This window comes from Palaemon carinicauda, chromosome 23 (assembly GCF_036898095.1).
Source record: "Palaemon carinicauda isolate YSFRI2023 chromosome 23, ASM3689809v2, whole genome shotgun sequence".
In the NCBI taxonomy this organism is placed as follows: Eukaryota; Metazoa; Arthropoda; class Malacostraca; order Decapoda; family Palaemonidae; genus Palaemon; species Palaemon carinicauda.
The window spans coordinates 84,814,756-84,832,187 of record NC_090747.1 but is presented as its reverse complement, the minus strand read 5'-3'; the positions used below and the strand labels follow the sequence as shown (position 1 = coordinate 84,832,187).

Sequence of the window (17,432 nt, the reverse complement as noted above, 5' to 3'; positions counted from 1 at the left end):
TTTTGTTAGTATTTATTTGCTCCTGGGGTTTAAGGTATTCAGAATATTGCTTTTTTTTAATGTTCTAACCGATTGAGTATAGCACTTCGAGCTATTGAACTATGGTAACTTGTGCAATAATACCAAGGCATCATTCTAGGTTGAGAGAAATGAAAGACAATGGGTCTAAGCATAGGCCTAAAGATATAGACTTTAGCCTACTCTTCGATGTGTCTGAAATGGGAGTTAAATACATATAACTAATGTCGTAAATTACTCATCTTTTGGGGCATTTACATTAATTTTAGAGGTAACCATCTAAGTACAAAAACCTTTGGTAGTGATGGCTATAATAAAGATAATTAACTTAGCCAACCTACAGTAAGCACTTACCTGAAACATTTACACGACAAACCGACATGGAATGTGAAGCCATACTGCTTTCAAGTATGGCATAAATTGACTTTATACCAGCACTCTTTTATCATAATTGAGTTTTTACTGGTGGTAAGACGATTAAAAGTTTGAAATTTTTCACACGTTAAGCAAACCATTGCAAAACCACTAACTTAGAGACAAGAACAATAACTAGCTTAACTTTCGGTCTCTTCATACCACCTACTAAAATACCTATAATGGCGTTTCTTGTAATTCTTTGGAAATAAGAATGTATTAATTTCATCACCTACACACAAAAGACGCGTGATCTTTGTGAATATTTATCATAACATAAAAAAATTATAGGTTGTGGCTCCGTTTGATTTTTTAATGATAAGCATGAAATATTTATTTCCATAATGAGACACTACAAAGTTTTTTTGAAGTTACACCTGAGTCCTGAACTTAACCTAGACTAAATCTCGATAAGAATACCGGTAAACCTTGTGTTTTTTGTGTATTCTGGAGTATTTGTAAGTCAAATGGTATCACTGACAACTAATCGTTTTAATTATAGTTTATTCATGAATGCTGTAGCGTAAGATGATAAAATTTTAATTTTCATTATAGATTTCTAACAAACACTCATCAGAAGTAGGTCGCGTTCATCACGATTGGAATTGTGAATTGTGATTAGTTGTTTAGTAAACTTTAGTTGGTGAAGTGATATGTTTGTTTCAGTGATTACGTTTGCGTATCGCGGTTAGTGATTTATTAAAAAAAGCCATTGTTTTACATCAACAATGACTTAGCAAGTTTTGGAGCTGCTTATATCACTGGTAAGCTATTTGTAAACTGTGATATTTTTAGGACAGCGTTTTATGTTTCTTTGACCAAGCCAACGTTTGGTGCCGGTCTAGTATGTGGCCTACCTTTCGAATATGTCCTACCAAATGCTATCTGTTTTAGTATGAGGCCTTACCTTACCTTTCCTTACCGTATCTTATCTTATCTTATCTTACCTAACAAGCCAGGAAGGCCACATACTAAACCGGCACCGCCAACGTTCGCCCTTGCTCTTAGGCTACCCAGTTGTCCATTATTATCATTATTATAGTAAGGTAGGGAAGGGATATGTAGGCCTAGTGAGTTGTTCAAATTTAGATAAACCAATATGGACGTGTTTAACGTAGCTAATAATATCCTGCCAATGGACCTACTGTAGGTTAGGCCTAGCTGAACTACCCTTGGGTTAGTACTACATCACCTTATGAAATGTATGTTACCTGACTAGCACTGAACTACAAAATGATAATGCATTTTAATTTCCTACATTTATCCAATTGGTCGACTCAAAATTTCATGTAATACTGAACTAGGGTCGTTTCTGGCCATTTAGAGTCCCAATTTGGAACACTCATTTGGGGCCCTATCCTTTGTGAGACCATGATTGAGGGAAAGATGGAAAAACATTGAAATATTAGTTAAACTTGTATAGTTCAAGGTAAAACTATAGAATGGTGCAATAAAGGGTTTGTAGAAAAAAAAAACCGGTGTGACGGTCTGAACGATCCCCCGGTCTCAGAATTCTCCTTGACATTGTATAATGGTTATTTTCCGCCATTAGCTCGCTTCGCTCGCATGAAAATAAAACATCAAGCTCGTATGTACTGGCAAGCAGTAATGTTGAGCTGCGCACGCTAACATTACAGGAAAATAAAACATCAACCTCGTATGCACTGGCAAACGGTAATGTTCACGCATGCGCAGATTATCAAGGAGAATTCTGAGACCGGGGGATCGTTCAGACCGTCACACCGGCATATATATATATATTTTTTTGGGGGTGTTTTGAACATTTTTTTATAATGATTCCTGGTAGAAATCCATAGCTGAGTCATGGCGGGTCTACTATCATAACTGAAAAGCTATGACTTTGTGCTAGGTATCGTCATCAATTATGTCCGAAACACCTTAGAACATAGTCTACATGTCTAATGTGTTAATATTTGAATTAACTTCTTTAAACTATTTCCGACAGCCATTATCATAAAGAAGTCATCGTAATAAAAATAATCACCGTAATCAAAACCAAGTAGGCTACCTGAAAGGAAACATTGTCTTGTCAAGACAATGGAGTTGTTGTTTGCCAGACTTTGTGATGCATAGAAAATGCGGGTTTCCATTCCATTTTCTGTGGAGTCATTCGTAATAGTGTAAATCATACTGTATTACAAATATCTCCTTTCTTAAGTGAGGTGATGATTTATTGGCTTTTGCTCTGAAATATGCTTGCTTTGCTAGCTATTAAACATCAGCTCACTGCTCCTATATTCTGGCAAGCGAAATATGTTTTGCTATGTGCTATAGCCCCATGGCCTAGTATTTTGTCTTTAATTGTCAGTTATACAAAATTAAACGGGTGGACTTGGCTCACATTTCCAATGATCAAACTAAATATATCAAACACACGTTTCTGCCCTAACCGTTTATGATTAACATGATCAATAAAATAAGAGCTATGATTACAATACCTGTATAATGCATAGTCTAATATTGCAAATAAATAACAAGAGGTTTGAAATATACAGTAAAATGTTGGGGCCTTTATTCTGATCGAACAAGTAACTAACGGCAGAAGCATCACCTATCAGTGTTTTTCTGAACTACCGCGTGAAAGGAGCCTCCTATGAAATGTGCTATGGCTGAAGAAGCAAAACCGGTATTTTTTATTAAAATCTGTAACTTCGTTAGAAGAGGTTTCCACCAGTAGCGTACGGTATTACAAATAGCGTATTTGCAAAGATCTATTCAATTATGTGAGTTTCAGTGTCCTAGTTAATATTGCACTATTCTATAATAGAATCCCATATAGCCTACTTCTAGCAGAAACCTCTATTAACGAAGTTACAGATTTTGCTTTAGAGTACAGTAATTTATGTTTGACACCATATTACAGCAACAGCTGTATCTAGACTGAATGTATCTGAAATGTATAGTGTGACCACAGTGACATTTTGGTGGGAAGTAAATGAACCATATCCATCCGAAAACGAACCATAGGCTACAGTGTGAATCGGCTCATAAAAGGGCCAATGATTTGCTGTATACAGTATGCTGAACCTCTTTGTTAGTTTTTTTTCCACATTGGAGTATAATTATAGCTCTTATTTTATTTTTCATGTTAATAATAAAAGTTTAGGGTAGAAATGTGTGTTTTGATATTTAGTTTTGGCATTGGAAGCCAGGTCCATGTTCCAACAAAGGCTTCAGCGCAAAGTTACAACTCAGCCCTTTGTTAAGTGTATATTCACCCGAGTGTTAACCCTTTTACCCCCAGGCTATTTGGAAATTTACAACCCTTAACCCCCGGGGGGTTACTTTTTTCCCAGCACATTTTGCAGTATATTTTTTTTTAAATTGCTCTAAAAGCCTTAATTTTTGTCATAGAGAGGTCAGGTTGGTCTCATTCTCTTGGAAAATGCCTGAATTTTCTAAAAAAAATTTATCAAAAATATGAAACTTTTATAGCATTTTTTTTGCAAGGACGTACCGGTACGTCCATGGGTGTAAAGGGATGGCTTTTGTAAAACGTACCAGTACGTCCTTTGGGGGTAAAAGGGTTAAGTTTGAATAATTGATGATTTATGTTGAAATACCATCCCACTGGGGTAACGCGCGTAGTGAAACATGTTCCGCTTGCCAGAATATAGGAGCTATCAGATAATGTTTAATTACGGGTGAAGTGAGCATACACTAGAGCAAACCCCAATAAATCATTATCTCAATTAATTAAGGAAGTATTTGTTGTATGATGAACACTGCTACAAACACCTCCATAGAAAATGGGATGAAAGAAATCCTGTTTACTATGCTTGTGGAAGTCCTGATAAACAAAAGCTCCAGTGTTTTGATAGTGTTTCATTACTATTACTAGGTTTTGATTACGGTAACTTTTTTTCTTTTTTTATTAAAATGACTGATCTTTTATGATGATGATTGACGGAGACAACAAAGTTTAAAAAAGTTGATTTAAATACCAATACAATTAGATTAGTACACTATATATTAAGGTGTTTCGAATTTAAAGGATGACGATACTTAGCGCAAAGCCATAGCTGTTCAGTTATGGTAGTTGACCCATCATAAATAAAAAAACTATTGATTTCTGCCAGAAAGCATTATAAAAAACGTTCAAAACACCACAAAATATTTTAAAAATCAGTCTTATGTCCTACAAACTGTTTATTGCACCATTCTATAGTTTTACTGGTTTTCTCTCTATATAACCTTCTACTGTACAGTACCTCCATTCCTGCTTTCTTTCCATCATCCCACTGTCCAATCTCTCTCAACATCTCCTTCAAAGTGGAATTACAAAGTTTTCCCCTAGTAATATACGAGTGTGAAATGGTCTCCTCGGCTCAAATTCATAAATCCAATCTAATCCGTTTTGAGCCTTGTAAAGCCCATGAAGAATTAGTTTTTATGTTTATTGTATGATATTCCTTATAGTAACCTAAATAAAGTAAAATTGATTTAGATAAAACTATGCACTATGGTAGACAATATTGTACAGTATATTTGTTCCTACACGTATTATAAACCTTTGACCTTTGATAGTAGTGCGACTGCAGCGAAACAGGAAACAGCTGTTAAGCTTTTATCAAGGTAAACACAGCTGGGTGTAGGAGAATCCCTGCTCACTCAACAGGTAATAGCGTAACCTTCACTTTGAATTTGGTCGCTGATGAGTACTGATGTACTTTTCCTGTCCTCTTATGGCTTGCAGGTAATACTCTTGCATTTAATTCAGTTTGAGAGTATGTGATGGGTTTTATGATGGATTTGCAGTACAGTAATGCCTAAAGATACAATATTAATAGGTTCTGCAATGGCTTTTGTATCATGATTTTTTCATATGATGAGTCACGTTTTACGTGTAAATCTCCTAATTCGTTCCAAGCCCTCCAAAACACTACATTGAATTTTATCATAAGACTAAACAGTACTAAACACAATGAAATACTATTTGGATCATTCAGTACCTAACCTAACTGTTAATACAGTAATACCTTGAGGTACGAGTTTAATCCATTCCGGGACCGAGGTCATATTTCTATTTTCTCGTATCTCATATGAATTTTTCCCAAATAAAATAACTAAAAACAAATTAATCTATTCCCACCCTCTGAAAAAAACCCTAAAAACAGTATATTACTGAGGAAAAACATGTTTGTTGCGGCGTAGATACAAACCCTCCGCTATTTATAGGGGTACAGTATACTTTCGGCGTAGCTGAAAGACGAGCGATGATAATTTTAGTGAGGGATAACAACCCCATCCGCTAGTTAGCAGGTGGGGGGTGGATTAGACTGGCTACCTCGCTCACTCACACCTTTTGGCTGAGTAACCACTTTACTTTTTGGCTCGGTAGAGGATGGACATGCTGTCGTGCTCTCCCGCAATGACTTGCCTTTATTGTTTTTGTAATTTTTTCTTTTCTTTTGTGTGTGATTTCATTTATCTTATACATATATATATATATATATATATATATATATATATATATATATATGCGTGTATATATGTATAAATGGAAATATACGTTTGTTGTTAAATACTTGTAACTTTAATTACTGTTGACAACGTATCCGACGGCCCCCGCCATTAGGGAGTTGTCATTGTGTTGATACTACTCTCCTACCTTGCCGTCCTACCCGGCCCTGATGGTCGGCAGGTTCTCAACACTCCGTGTGTTTGTTTCATTACTGAGTTAAAGTGTATAACAGTTCAGCAGCTCCCTTTCGAGGAATTATCTTACAAGGAAGGTGATTTATTCTCCGAATACTGTAGTTCATGTTGTGCTGCGGAGCGTGAATTGTAATTAATCACAACTTTTATTTTCTTTTCTACAGATAGAAGTGACGTAGAACACAAGGCCGATGGCTACGGCCGCCCTTTTCATTTTCCTGCGCTTCATGTGGTAGCTCGTGAGCTGCCCACGTTACAAGGTAGCAACCGTTGTCAACCTTCAACTTGAACAAGGCTTGTTGATGGGAAGCAGAAGCGTTTGCTTCTGCTACCTCGTCGCCGAAGACTGTGCTTCTTCCCCTTGAAATGGGGAAAAGCAAGTCTAAGGCATGTAACTCCTTTGAGGGGAACTTCTCTCTCGTTCGCGAGAGAGATTGTTACGCCTACGCTTTTTTCCCCATAGAGCTGGGAGGAAGCTTGTCTCAGGCGATGTCCTCCTTTGGGAGGACCTCTCTCTCGTTCGCGAGAGAGATATTATAACGGTTACGCTTTTTTCCCATAGAGCTGGGAGAAAGCTTGCCTTAGGTGATGTCCTCCTTCGGAAGGACTTCTCTTTCGTTTGCGAGAGAGAGATTATTACGCCTACGCTTTTTTCCCCTAGAGCTTGGAGAAAGATTGCCTTAGGCAATATCTTCCTTCGGGAGGACTTCTCTCTCGTTTGTGAGAGATATTACGCCTATGCTTTTTTCCCATAGAGCTGGGAGATAGCTTGTCTTAGGCGATGTCCTCCTTTGGGAGGACTTCTCCCTCTTTCGCGAGAGATATTATTATGCTTATGCTTTTCCCATAGAGCTGGGAGAAAGCTTGTCTAAGGCGATGTCCTTCAGGGAGAACTTTCCTCTCGTTCGCGAGAGATACCTTGTAGGAGTTTGCTGATCCACCAGTGGCGGTGGCAGAGCTTTCTCTGAAGCAGGTTTCCCTTTTGGGGGAACGAGTCTCACGTTCTCGAGAGAAGACCACCTCTGGGCATCGGCGGTCCCCTCCTACGCTTATGGTTTTCCTTCATGGGCGGAGCGAGAGCCTTATCTTAAGCGGAGGTGTTATCTTTAGATCTTTGAACCTGCTGGTTCTCCTTGACCCTTCTGGGTCTTGTTACGATCACCCTTTGGGCTTGCGTGATCGTGAGCCTTCGGGCTCTCGTCACGTTGATCCTGCAAGTTTTCATGACAGTAGGAATCCTTCAGGACTCTTTTGGCTGATCCTTCGGGCTCATGCGACTCGAAACCTTCGGCTTTCAGTTACATTGAACGGGGTCTCATGACAGAGGAACCTCTGTTCCTCGTTACGCTAACCCTTCGGGGTCCCGTAACATTAGTTACGCTGAACCCTTTGGCTCTCGAAACTTTAGCTCGTTGAAACCTTTGGGCTCTCGTAACTTTAGTCACTTGGACACTTCGGTGTTTTGTGACAGGGAAACTTCGGTTTCTCATTGCACTGATCCTTCCGGGTCTCGTAATAGTTACGCTCAACCCTTGGGCTCTCGTAACTTTGGTTACGCTCAACCCTTGGGGTCTCCTGGTCACTCTGACACTTCGGTGTTTTGTGACGTAAACTTCAGTTTCTCGTTACGCTGACCCTGAAAGGGTCTCGTAACATTAGTTACACTGAACCCTTGGGCTCTCGTAACCTTGATTACGCAGAAGCCTTGGATTCTCGTAACTTTAGTCACTCTGTCACTTCGGTGTTTTGTGTCAAGGAAACTCCGGTTTCCCGTTGCGCTGACCCTTTGGGGTCTCGCAACACAATCTACGTTAGGCCTTTGGTCTCGTGCCTTTAGTCACGCTGACCCTTTGGGGTCTTATGACAAAGAAACTTCGGTTTCTGGTTGCGTTGACCCTCGGGGTCTCGCAACACAGTTCACGCTGAACCTTTGGGTTCTCATGACCATAGATGACAGAGAGTTTGCGGACTCTCGTTGCGTTGATCGTTTGCGCTCACACAACACAGGCTGTCTTGAACCTTCGGGTGAGCGTAGCAGTGAGTACTCTCACCACACTGAGAGTTCTCGTGAGCACGACCAAGTTGGGGCGCACAACCGGATTGGCACGCATGACCGATTTGGCGCACACGGCCGATTTGGCATGCACGACCGATTTGGCGCACACGGCCAATTTGGCGCGCACGACCAACCCTATGTGCGCGCAACCAACACTGCGCGCGTGCAATCAGTTGAAGTGTGCAAACAGCTCTTACAACAAAGAGTCTTTCGAACTCTTGTTGCACGAAGTGTTCGCACGACCAACCTTATGCGCGCAATCAATTGAAGTGCGCGAACAACTCCTATAACAGAGGGTCTTTCGAAGTCTCGTTGCACGAAGTGTTCGCGAGCGCGCAAGAGTTTTATTCTCATTACAGAGTTTTCGAACTCTCGTCCCGTGAAGAGTTCGCATGCGCAACCATCTCAGTGCGTGCGGCCAATTGTACGCACGTGACCATCGTCATCAAGAGTTTTTCTCTTATGACAGAGGGTCTTCTGACTCTCGTCGCAAGTGTTTGCGCGCACGCAGAAACCCGGAGGGGTGCCTGCTGTTTAGAGGTTTCTGATTCTCTACAGGATCTATGACACAGTTCCTTTGGGTTTTGGTCTTGTGAACCCGGTGGGTTCACGTATCACGATTCCTGAAAATTCCATCAGGAATCAGCAACAGAGTTCCTGCGGGTTCTTTTCACAACATCCCTTAGGGTCGTGAGAAAGTAATTCACAAATAGATTCTGAACCCCTGGGTTTTCACCCGAATCTCTACTGGATGGGTCTTCCAAATGCGTGACTTAATACGTCACTACTCTCCCAGCTGATTACAGTACTATGTCAGCTAGGCTGGTTTCGCCAGCACCGATCCTTTCGTTTTCGAATGAACCACCGTCATCTTCCTTCCACCCTCCCACTTGAGTGGTTTGGTTAGCAGACGGAAATTAGCGGGGAATGAAAAATTCTTTACATTCCAGTTCATTTCCCCTGGCAGGCCTTTCCTGAATTAGACGGTAGTTTTCTCACTAGCAAGAAAGTGTTCGATGGCAACTTCTTCAGGTAAGTGGTCGATGGCAAGTATGTCTGGTCTTCTTGAAGCAAACCCTCACATACAAGACTCGGGTTTTACCGTTTGATTGAATCAGCCTCTTCCGTCACTGTACCCTCGGTACAATGACTTGCCGTTTTACACGATAGGCTTCTGAGACTTTATTCTACCCTTACATGGTTATTGTCTCGAACAATTAGTCCCGAAGGAACAGTGTTAGCTGACGTTAAAGAACGATAGCAACAGCGTGGGAAACTTTTCATTACGTTTACGAACGTTTCAAACCCCGCCCACAAGTAACCAGACATCCGTGTCTGTGTATGAACACTGGCTAGCCCCTCCCATAAAGAGGAGGGGCAAACCAAAGGAGAAATGATCACTTCTATAACTGTATGTTTTGTGTGAGAACATGTGCACTCTCATTCAAGAAGATATTACCGTTAGTCAATGATAAAAATTTCCTTGGGCAATAATGTTACGATTCATCGCACATACATTATTCCCGCAACCGGATTTGTTGCAAACGTTTCCTGGAAGCAGAATATGCATACGCTAGCGCAGATGGACAAGTACATATGCGTGCAAGGGATCTTTCTACCAATAAGGGCTATATACATCTTACAATTAGAAGTCTGCTCTATTAAGTTGTATAATTATATCCTTTACTGAAACCAGGTTATTCAGTGCATTACTTGGCTACTTTCCTGTAACTAGACATACTGCATTTACGTTCTGCCTTCTTGTAGGCACTTTTTCCTTTCTCCCGATCGGAAATTTTATTTTCCTTCAATGACTCTGACTGGAAACTTCTAATAAGCATATCTGTCCCCTAATAGGGAACATTCAATACTAATGCTATTTTACCGATCGGAGACGGAAAAGTACGAACGTTTTCGTCTTAATAAAAGGAAGAATCTCCATTTTCGTCCTAAAAAAAGGAAGAATCTCCATTGCGAACGTTTCCAACGTTCTCCAACTGAGTTCCGGACACGACTTTGCTACGCATGTATGCTTGTCATGCTCACAGTCCGGTGCTACTACGTTGTAGTAGACTTATGCTTATTACTGTACTACGTAGTAGACTTATGCTTACTACTACGTAGTAGACTTATGCTTATTACCAATCCAACAACAGATTGGTTGGATGCGTTTGGTAATTACCATCCGGTTTTCTGTGCGAAAGGCAATCTCTGTGGAGATTCGCTTTTATAACATAAGCCGTACTGATTGACTGGTTTACCGTTGTGTATCGAGTTTATTCGGCTAACCACACAAGATTGGTGACAGTTGGAGGGAAGACAGGCTCCTCCCCTTCATTGCAAGAACGTGCAAATGGTTGTACACTCGACATCACCTTGAGATGTGTTTATTGCTATGCAATCTCTCCCCCCCCCCTCCCTCTGGATGAACGGCGGATGGGGGTGGCAGACGATAGCTTCTGCAAAGAGGCCTATCTGCTCATCTCCTCTCTGGACCTGATGATCTCTTTAATACATCAAAGAGAGGGGGGGGGGGGCCGCATATGCCGCACCATTCCATCCTCGTCCGTTGGCCTGATCCAGAAAGGTACCAGCATTCACCTCTCTTAGAGAACCTTTTAGCAGTAGGAAGCCTCAGATTGACAGAGGACAGCTTGGTGCCCCCATCCGCTCGCGTCATTCCTGGTACAGGAATGTGCTTGCAGATAATCTGAACAGACCACTCAGATAATAGGCTCCCATTGTCTTTGAATCATCTTGTATCCAGCAAAACCTTAACTTTGGGAGGTCCCCGACTGTGGCCATACTCGCAACAGCCCTGAAATTCAGGCTCCCGCTCGACCGTTCACCAGGCCCTTGAACAAGATGTATTCCAAGATAAGTGGGACAGCTTAGAGGTGTACACCTTTTTTTTCCCCCATCCAGTCTGGTGAGAAAGTCCTCAACCAAGTCAGGATAAGTAAGATCCTATCAATGACTCCAATGGCTTCGGTATGGCATCCCGCAGAATGGTTCCAGTACCTTCTGCAGTTCCTGATGGAGTTCCAAGAGCTTCGCTATGGCATCCCGCAAAATGGTTCCTGGACCTTCTGCAGCTCCTGACGGAGTTCCGAGGGATCTTCCTCCACAACACGATCTTCCAAGCAGCCACATGCTAATTTTTTCCTAAGCCATACCTTTGTTTCGAGTTCACGCCTGGGACGATCCTACACCACCGCTCTCAGAGAGGCCTTCACAACAAGTTGCGGAAAAGATGTCTAGGCACCCAGACACTTTTCAGCGTCGGTCTTCCAGGCAAAGTATTCGGTCCTTTGTGACTGATGTCGTGGAAGAGGATTCTCTCCCATCGATGCCTTTACTTATACAAGGTTTGAGATAACTTGTCCACCGTCGGATCTCAACCTTCTCCTGGGAACGCGTTTCGGGTCCTTCAGTCCCTGAAGGCGCCTCTTTACGAAACTGTATGCCAGGCAGCAGATCGCTTCCTTACATGGAAGACTCACTTTCAGTGTGGCAAGAGTACTCACTGCTACGCTCACCCGAAGGTTCAAGACATCCTGTATTGTGTGAGCGCAAACGATCAACACAATGAGAGTCCGCAAACTCTCTGTCATCTAAGTAATGACTATGGTCACGAGAACCCGAATGTTCAGCGTGAACTGTGTTGTGAGACCCCGAGGGTCAACGCAACGAGAAACCGAGTTTTCTCTGTCATGAGACCCCAAAGGGTCAGCGTGACTAAAGCCACGAGAGACCAAAGGCCTAACGTAGCCTGTGTTGCAAGACCCAGAAGGGTCAGCACAATGGGAAACGGGAGTTTCCCTGTCACAAAACACCAAAGTGTCAGAGTGACTAAAGTTACGAGAGCCCAAGGGTTCAGCGTAATCAAGGTTACGAGAGCCCTAGGGTTCAGTGTAACTAATGTTACGAGAGCCCAAGGGTTCAGTGTAACTAATGTTACGAGACCCCGAAGGGTCAGCGTAATGAGAAACTGAAGTTTCCGTCACAAAACACCGAAGTGTCAGAGTGACTACGAGACCCCAAGGGTTGAGCGTAACCAAATTTACGAGAGCCCAAGGGTTGAGCGTAATTGATGTTAACGAGACCCCAAAGGGTCAGCGCAATGAGAAACCGAAGTTCCCCTGTCACAAAACACCGAAGTGTCAGAGTGACTAAAGTTACGAGAGCCCAAGGGTTCAGCGTAGCTAAAGTTTCGAGAGCCCAAAGGTTCAGCGTAACTAATGTTACGAGACCCCGAAGGGTCAGCGTAACGAGGAACTATGCAGAACTATGCAGAATGGTTTCCGGACCTTCTGCAGCTCCTATCGTAGTCCCCAAAAGAAGTCCCTCCACGACACAATCTACTCAAACAACCACATAATATTCCACAAAGCTGTAGCTTCGCTACGACTTCACGCCTGGAGACTATCGAGCATCTCCTCTCTCAGAGAGCATTTTCGCAACAAGTTGCGTCTAGGATGTCTGGATACCTGCGTAAGTCTTCAGCAGCAGTCTACCAGGCAAAGTGGAAAGTCTTCTCTGGTTGGTGTCATGGAAGGGGTATCTCTCCTCTCGATGCCACTATTCCAGCAATAGCGGAGTTCCTCGTGTATTTGCGTGAAGAAATGCGCCTGTCAGTCTCGGCAGTGAAAGGCTATTGCTCAGCCTTAAGCCTCACCTTTAGACTGAAAGGAAGAGACATTTCTTCATCTCTTGAACTTTCCTTACTCATACGGAGTTATGAACTTACTGTCCTCAGTCAGAAGTCAGACCTCCCCCGTGGAACATTGTTCGAGTTCTCAGGTCTCTTAAGAGACCTCCCTATGAACCATTACGCCAGGCAACCGATCGCCACCTGACTTGGAAGACGGTGTTCCCGTTAGCTTTGGCTTCGGCCAAACGACTCAGTGAACTTCATGGTCTCTCATACGACATCGCCCATTCAAGGGTATGGAGAGAAGTAACGTTCAGCTTCGTCCCTGCGTTTATTGCTAAGACTCAGAACCCAGGAGTAGTGGATCCACGATTCAACTCCTCCTGGATTTCTAGTCTTCATTCTGTAACAGATGACCCAGACCATCTCTTACTATGCCCAGTGAGGAATTTTGAGGATGTATCTTAAGAAAACAGCCGCCGCCAGTCCCCGTGTGCCTGCACTATTCATCAGCACAGGATGGACCAAGAGGAGGGTCTCCAAGAACACCATCTCAGCATGGATTCGCAAGGTCATAGACCATGCATTGAATCCAGACCCTCCCCCTTCACGTCGTCCCAGAGCTCATGATGTCAGGGGTGTAGATACGTCCCTGGCATTCAAGAGAAACTTCTCAGTGCCGCAGGTTCTTCCAGCTGGGGTGTGAAATTGTTAGACCACTTTCACATCCCACTACCTGCAAGACGTGACCCACAGGAGACTCGATACGTTCTCTATCGGTCCTGTGGTGGCTGCACAACAGCTGGTTTAAAACCTCAAGCTCCTTATTGGACAAGTAGCAGAAGGTTGAGGGCATTGTTAACCGGTTTTAGTCTGCGTGAATGAAAAGGTTTGACTGGCCCTTATTCTTTTCTTCATCCTCCCCTCTTAGGGAGAGCAGCATCCAGGGTTCTTTGCACAGCTGACCTCAAACCACTGCAGGTAAACCGTGCTCCCTTGTGTACCTAGTATTAAGACTAATACTGTTGCGTCCCCTTACCCTGGCGAGGTGGTATCGGGAAAGTCCTAGTTACACAGTTTTTCCTTCTAAAGAACTCTGAATAACTTTACCTGGACAGTCACACTTCTATGTACCTCAACACACAGCTTGTGTAGGCCGCGGACCTTGCATAGCAAGGTTTTAGCGACGTGCAGGGACTCCTTATTTTGAGTACTGACATACTCAGATAAGGAGCCCCCGGGTAAAGCCAAAAGCCAGATTGGCTGGGACGTCCACCCTACCTAATGGGTGAGTCACCCCTATTAAATAGCGTGGTTTGTATTCCAGTTACGGAACAAATGACAAATTCGTAGATAATTTGTATTTTTCCTAACTATACAAACATCAGCTATTTAAACAAACTTACCCGCTAGCCCTATCCCCCTTGAAGTCCTACCTCCAAGCAAAGTGAGCTCAGTCACAGGTGTGAGAGGGGGTGGCGGTAGCAAGCTACCCTCCCCTACCCCCACTAACTAGCGGTATGGGGAGGTAACCCTCGCTAAATTTTAATGGCTCGTCATTTCAGCTACACCGAAAGTAATACCCCTATTAAATAGTTAAGGTTTGTATATTTAGGAAAAATACAAATTATCTACGAATTTGTCAATATATACCCACATATATATATATATATATATATATATATATATATATATATATATATATATATATATATATACTCGTATATATATATATACTCGTATATATATATACATGTGTGTGTGTGTGTGTGTGTGTGTGTGTGTGTGTGTGTGTGTAAAGAGAGAGGGGGAGTTACTTATACCTTCTATAAAGAGTAAATGTATTTTTAATTTGCAGCAACGCAATGATTTTCACTCACCATATCTGGAAACCTTTACAACCCTCTGATTCATATGAAAAGTAAATAAATTTCTTTGCCTGATGGAATTGGAAGTCACGCGCGCTATTAAGATTGAGGTTACCACTTAGTCTACCATGCTATAAAAAAGTGGTTAAATTCTATATCATCTCATACACACGCATTTCTGTAGAATCATGGTACATTTCGCTTGTGTTGAAATATACCCATTCTCTCTTGTGTCATATGTAAAGACAATATATGTTGTCATACACACTCACTTGGAATCTTTTTTATTCTCTACTGTATTTCTTTTCACATAACTGTCTAATATCTTGAAATCAAACATTCAAGTGATAAAAAATGGTTTAACATTCGTATGGTATATGTATATATAAATCTAGGTCAACATTACGGCTGGAGAAGAGAGTGGGACTCACTAGCTTTTGATTGGAGGTTAATTTGTCGTGAAATTGTTATCGTGGAATGGCGTAACGTCAGATTATTTTCCCCAGAGAGAATATGCCCAATGGCTAAGGCTTCATTCCGGTTGATATTTGGGAATACGTGTGGTATCAGGCGCTTTCACGCGCATGTCAATCACGCTGGATATAATACGGGTTGTGAATGTGCTCAGAAATTCAGGGTGGACTTGTGAGAGGACTTTTTCATGCCGTAGGAGATAGCGAGATATTTCATTCATGATGGAGGAGGACGTCAGCAAGGCAATTTCGGATTTTCCCGCGTTTATGTTCGTCGTCTTTCACTTGCAGTTCACTGGAAATTGCTGGATAGAAATCAGATACATTAAATGTATTTTAATGCTGCATGTGGATGTTGCATTTCATCCCAGTTTATTGTTTCTCACGGTTGTTAGTTTTGTAAGAATTAAGATTTAGAGTTTCGAATTCTCTTAATGATTAGAAGAGTAATTCATAGATGACAAAATATTATTACAGATCTTTTGAAGCTGATTTCACCATTATCTTGTATATTTTATTTGTCAAGTCACGGTAATTTGTATGTTTTCTGTAATGGGTGTGAGGGAGAAAGGCTATTGCTTTTAATAATCAGTTTTATATCTCAATTATCACTTTTACGACCTTATATATCACAAGTATTACCATCTTTTATTATTATTATTATTATTATTATTATTATTATCATTGTTATTATTATTATTATTATTATTATTATTATTACTATTACTATTATTATTATTATTATTTGATATCGAATTCACTATGCCATAGTATCTTGGACCCATTAGGAAATTCCTTTAAGGATCCGAAACTATGACCGATAGAAAGAATAGTAAACATTAGATTTTAGCCTACTCGGCTTTGAAGAGGGATGAGAATTAAATCGAGCTCTGCTGTATTTAATCCTGTTGAATTAATAAGGACCTGTACTTCGAATCAAAATTAACCTATTCCCGTTGCATCTGATTGGTAAGTCTGACCGTTTTGTGTGATATTATCACTAACACTCGTGAGTTTAATCTTTAAATAAGCCAAAAATACTCTTTAATGTAGAATGCTCTCTGTCAAAGTCTTATGTTTACTCATATTTCTATAGGTCATGAGTTCGAATCCTTGGCCTGGCAAAAATATTGTAATTGAATATTTTGAATATTTTTTTAAACTTGTTTTTGATTTATTTGAGATTAATGTATCCTTTCTTCCCTTCCAGGTGTCTCCCTCTTCGAAAGGTACGTGGCATACTTGGCAATTTTGTGATGGCATTGTGTGTTTATTTAACGCCAGGTATGTAGATTTTGTTTAAATAGAATTTTTATGTATTGTAGATTTGACATTTACATCTCAGTGTACAATAGCCGAAATTTTGGAAAAGATATCTGGGCAAATAAGTATGTTCAGAATGTATTTAATCGAAACTTTCTGGGACATAGTTCACCAGACACACAGAACTAATTCAATTTTTTTCATAGCATTTAATTTATTTCATATACAGTAATTATTGTGTATATGCAGCAAATATAGTATGGTATGTGCAAGACCCTTTGTAATGTCAGAAAAATATAGATTTTTTTTCAACTTTCCATCGAAGTAGGAATAGTTTTATTTTGGTTTAGTTTGGTTTTATTGTGTTTATCCGTTTGTTAGTATTATTGTGCCGAAATTTCTTTGGTAATGTGCTTAAATTTAAGGAGACGGAGAAATGCGACCTTCGGGAAGTGACTCTCTCTCTCTCTCTCTCTCTCTCTCTCTCTCTCTCTCTCTCTCTCTCTCTCTCTCTCTCTCTCTCTCAATATGTCGTAGGTAAAAGCTTGACCACCTAGGTTAGTTCAATTTGGGACAGGTTAGAGTATGACGTTTAACAATAATTATCAGGGTTTTTGGTGAATTTATTTCTTGAAGTTTCAGCACAGAATATACGTTGTTTCTTATAGAATTATATGTTTCTTCTAGACCCGTTTCAGACATTTACGTTTAGAAAGTATATTGATTGGCCTTGTAGTATGATCTAGAATATCTAAGAATTGGGTCGTGTAAAACGGCTTTAAATGTGTATGTATGTATAAATATGCAATTGTGTGTGTGTGTGTGTGTGTGTGTGTGTGTGTATAAAGTAGAAAAGAAACGTTGGCAAAGGCTCTTACTGGAGAAGTGCCTCGAACACTGAATAACCGGAATCATTGACAAAAAAGATTAATGATCCAAATTGTAGTAGTATAGTTTTTATTTGTAGTTTTTAGATTTGCCTCCCATTAGCCTTTTCCCCCAAATTC

At 41.0% G+C, this 17,432-nt stretch overlaps 1 long non-coding RNA gene across 1 annotated transcript in view; it reads left to right on the top strand.

Annotated features, from left to right (window-relative positions):
* The first annotated feature begins 1,048 nt into the window (after nucleotides 1-1,048).
* The window catches only part of LOC137616978 (uncharacterized), a 663,858-nt gene continuing 647,474 nt past the window's right edge, over nucleotides 1,049-17,432 (top strand). The window contains exons 1-2 of the long non-coding RNA XR_011039537.1: nucleotides 1,049-1,196; nucleotides 16,373-16,391. This is a non-coding gene — a long non-coding RNA (uncharacterized lncRNA). The remainder of the gene's footprint in view (nucleotides 1,197-16,372; nucleotides 16,392-17,432) is intronic.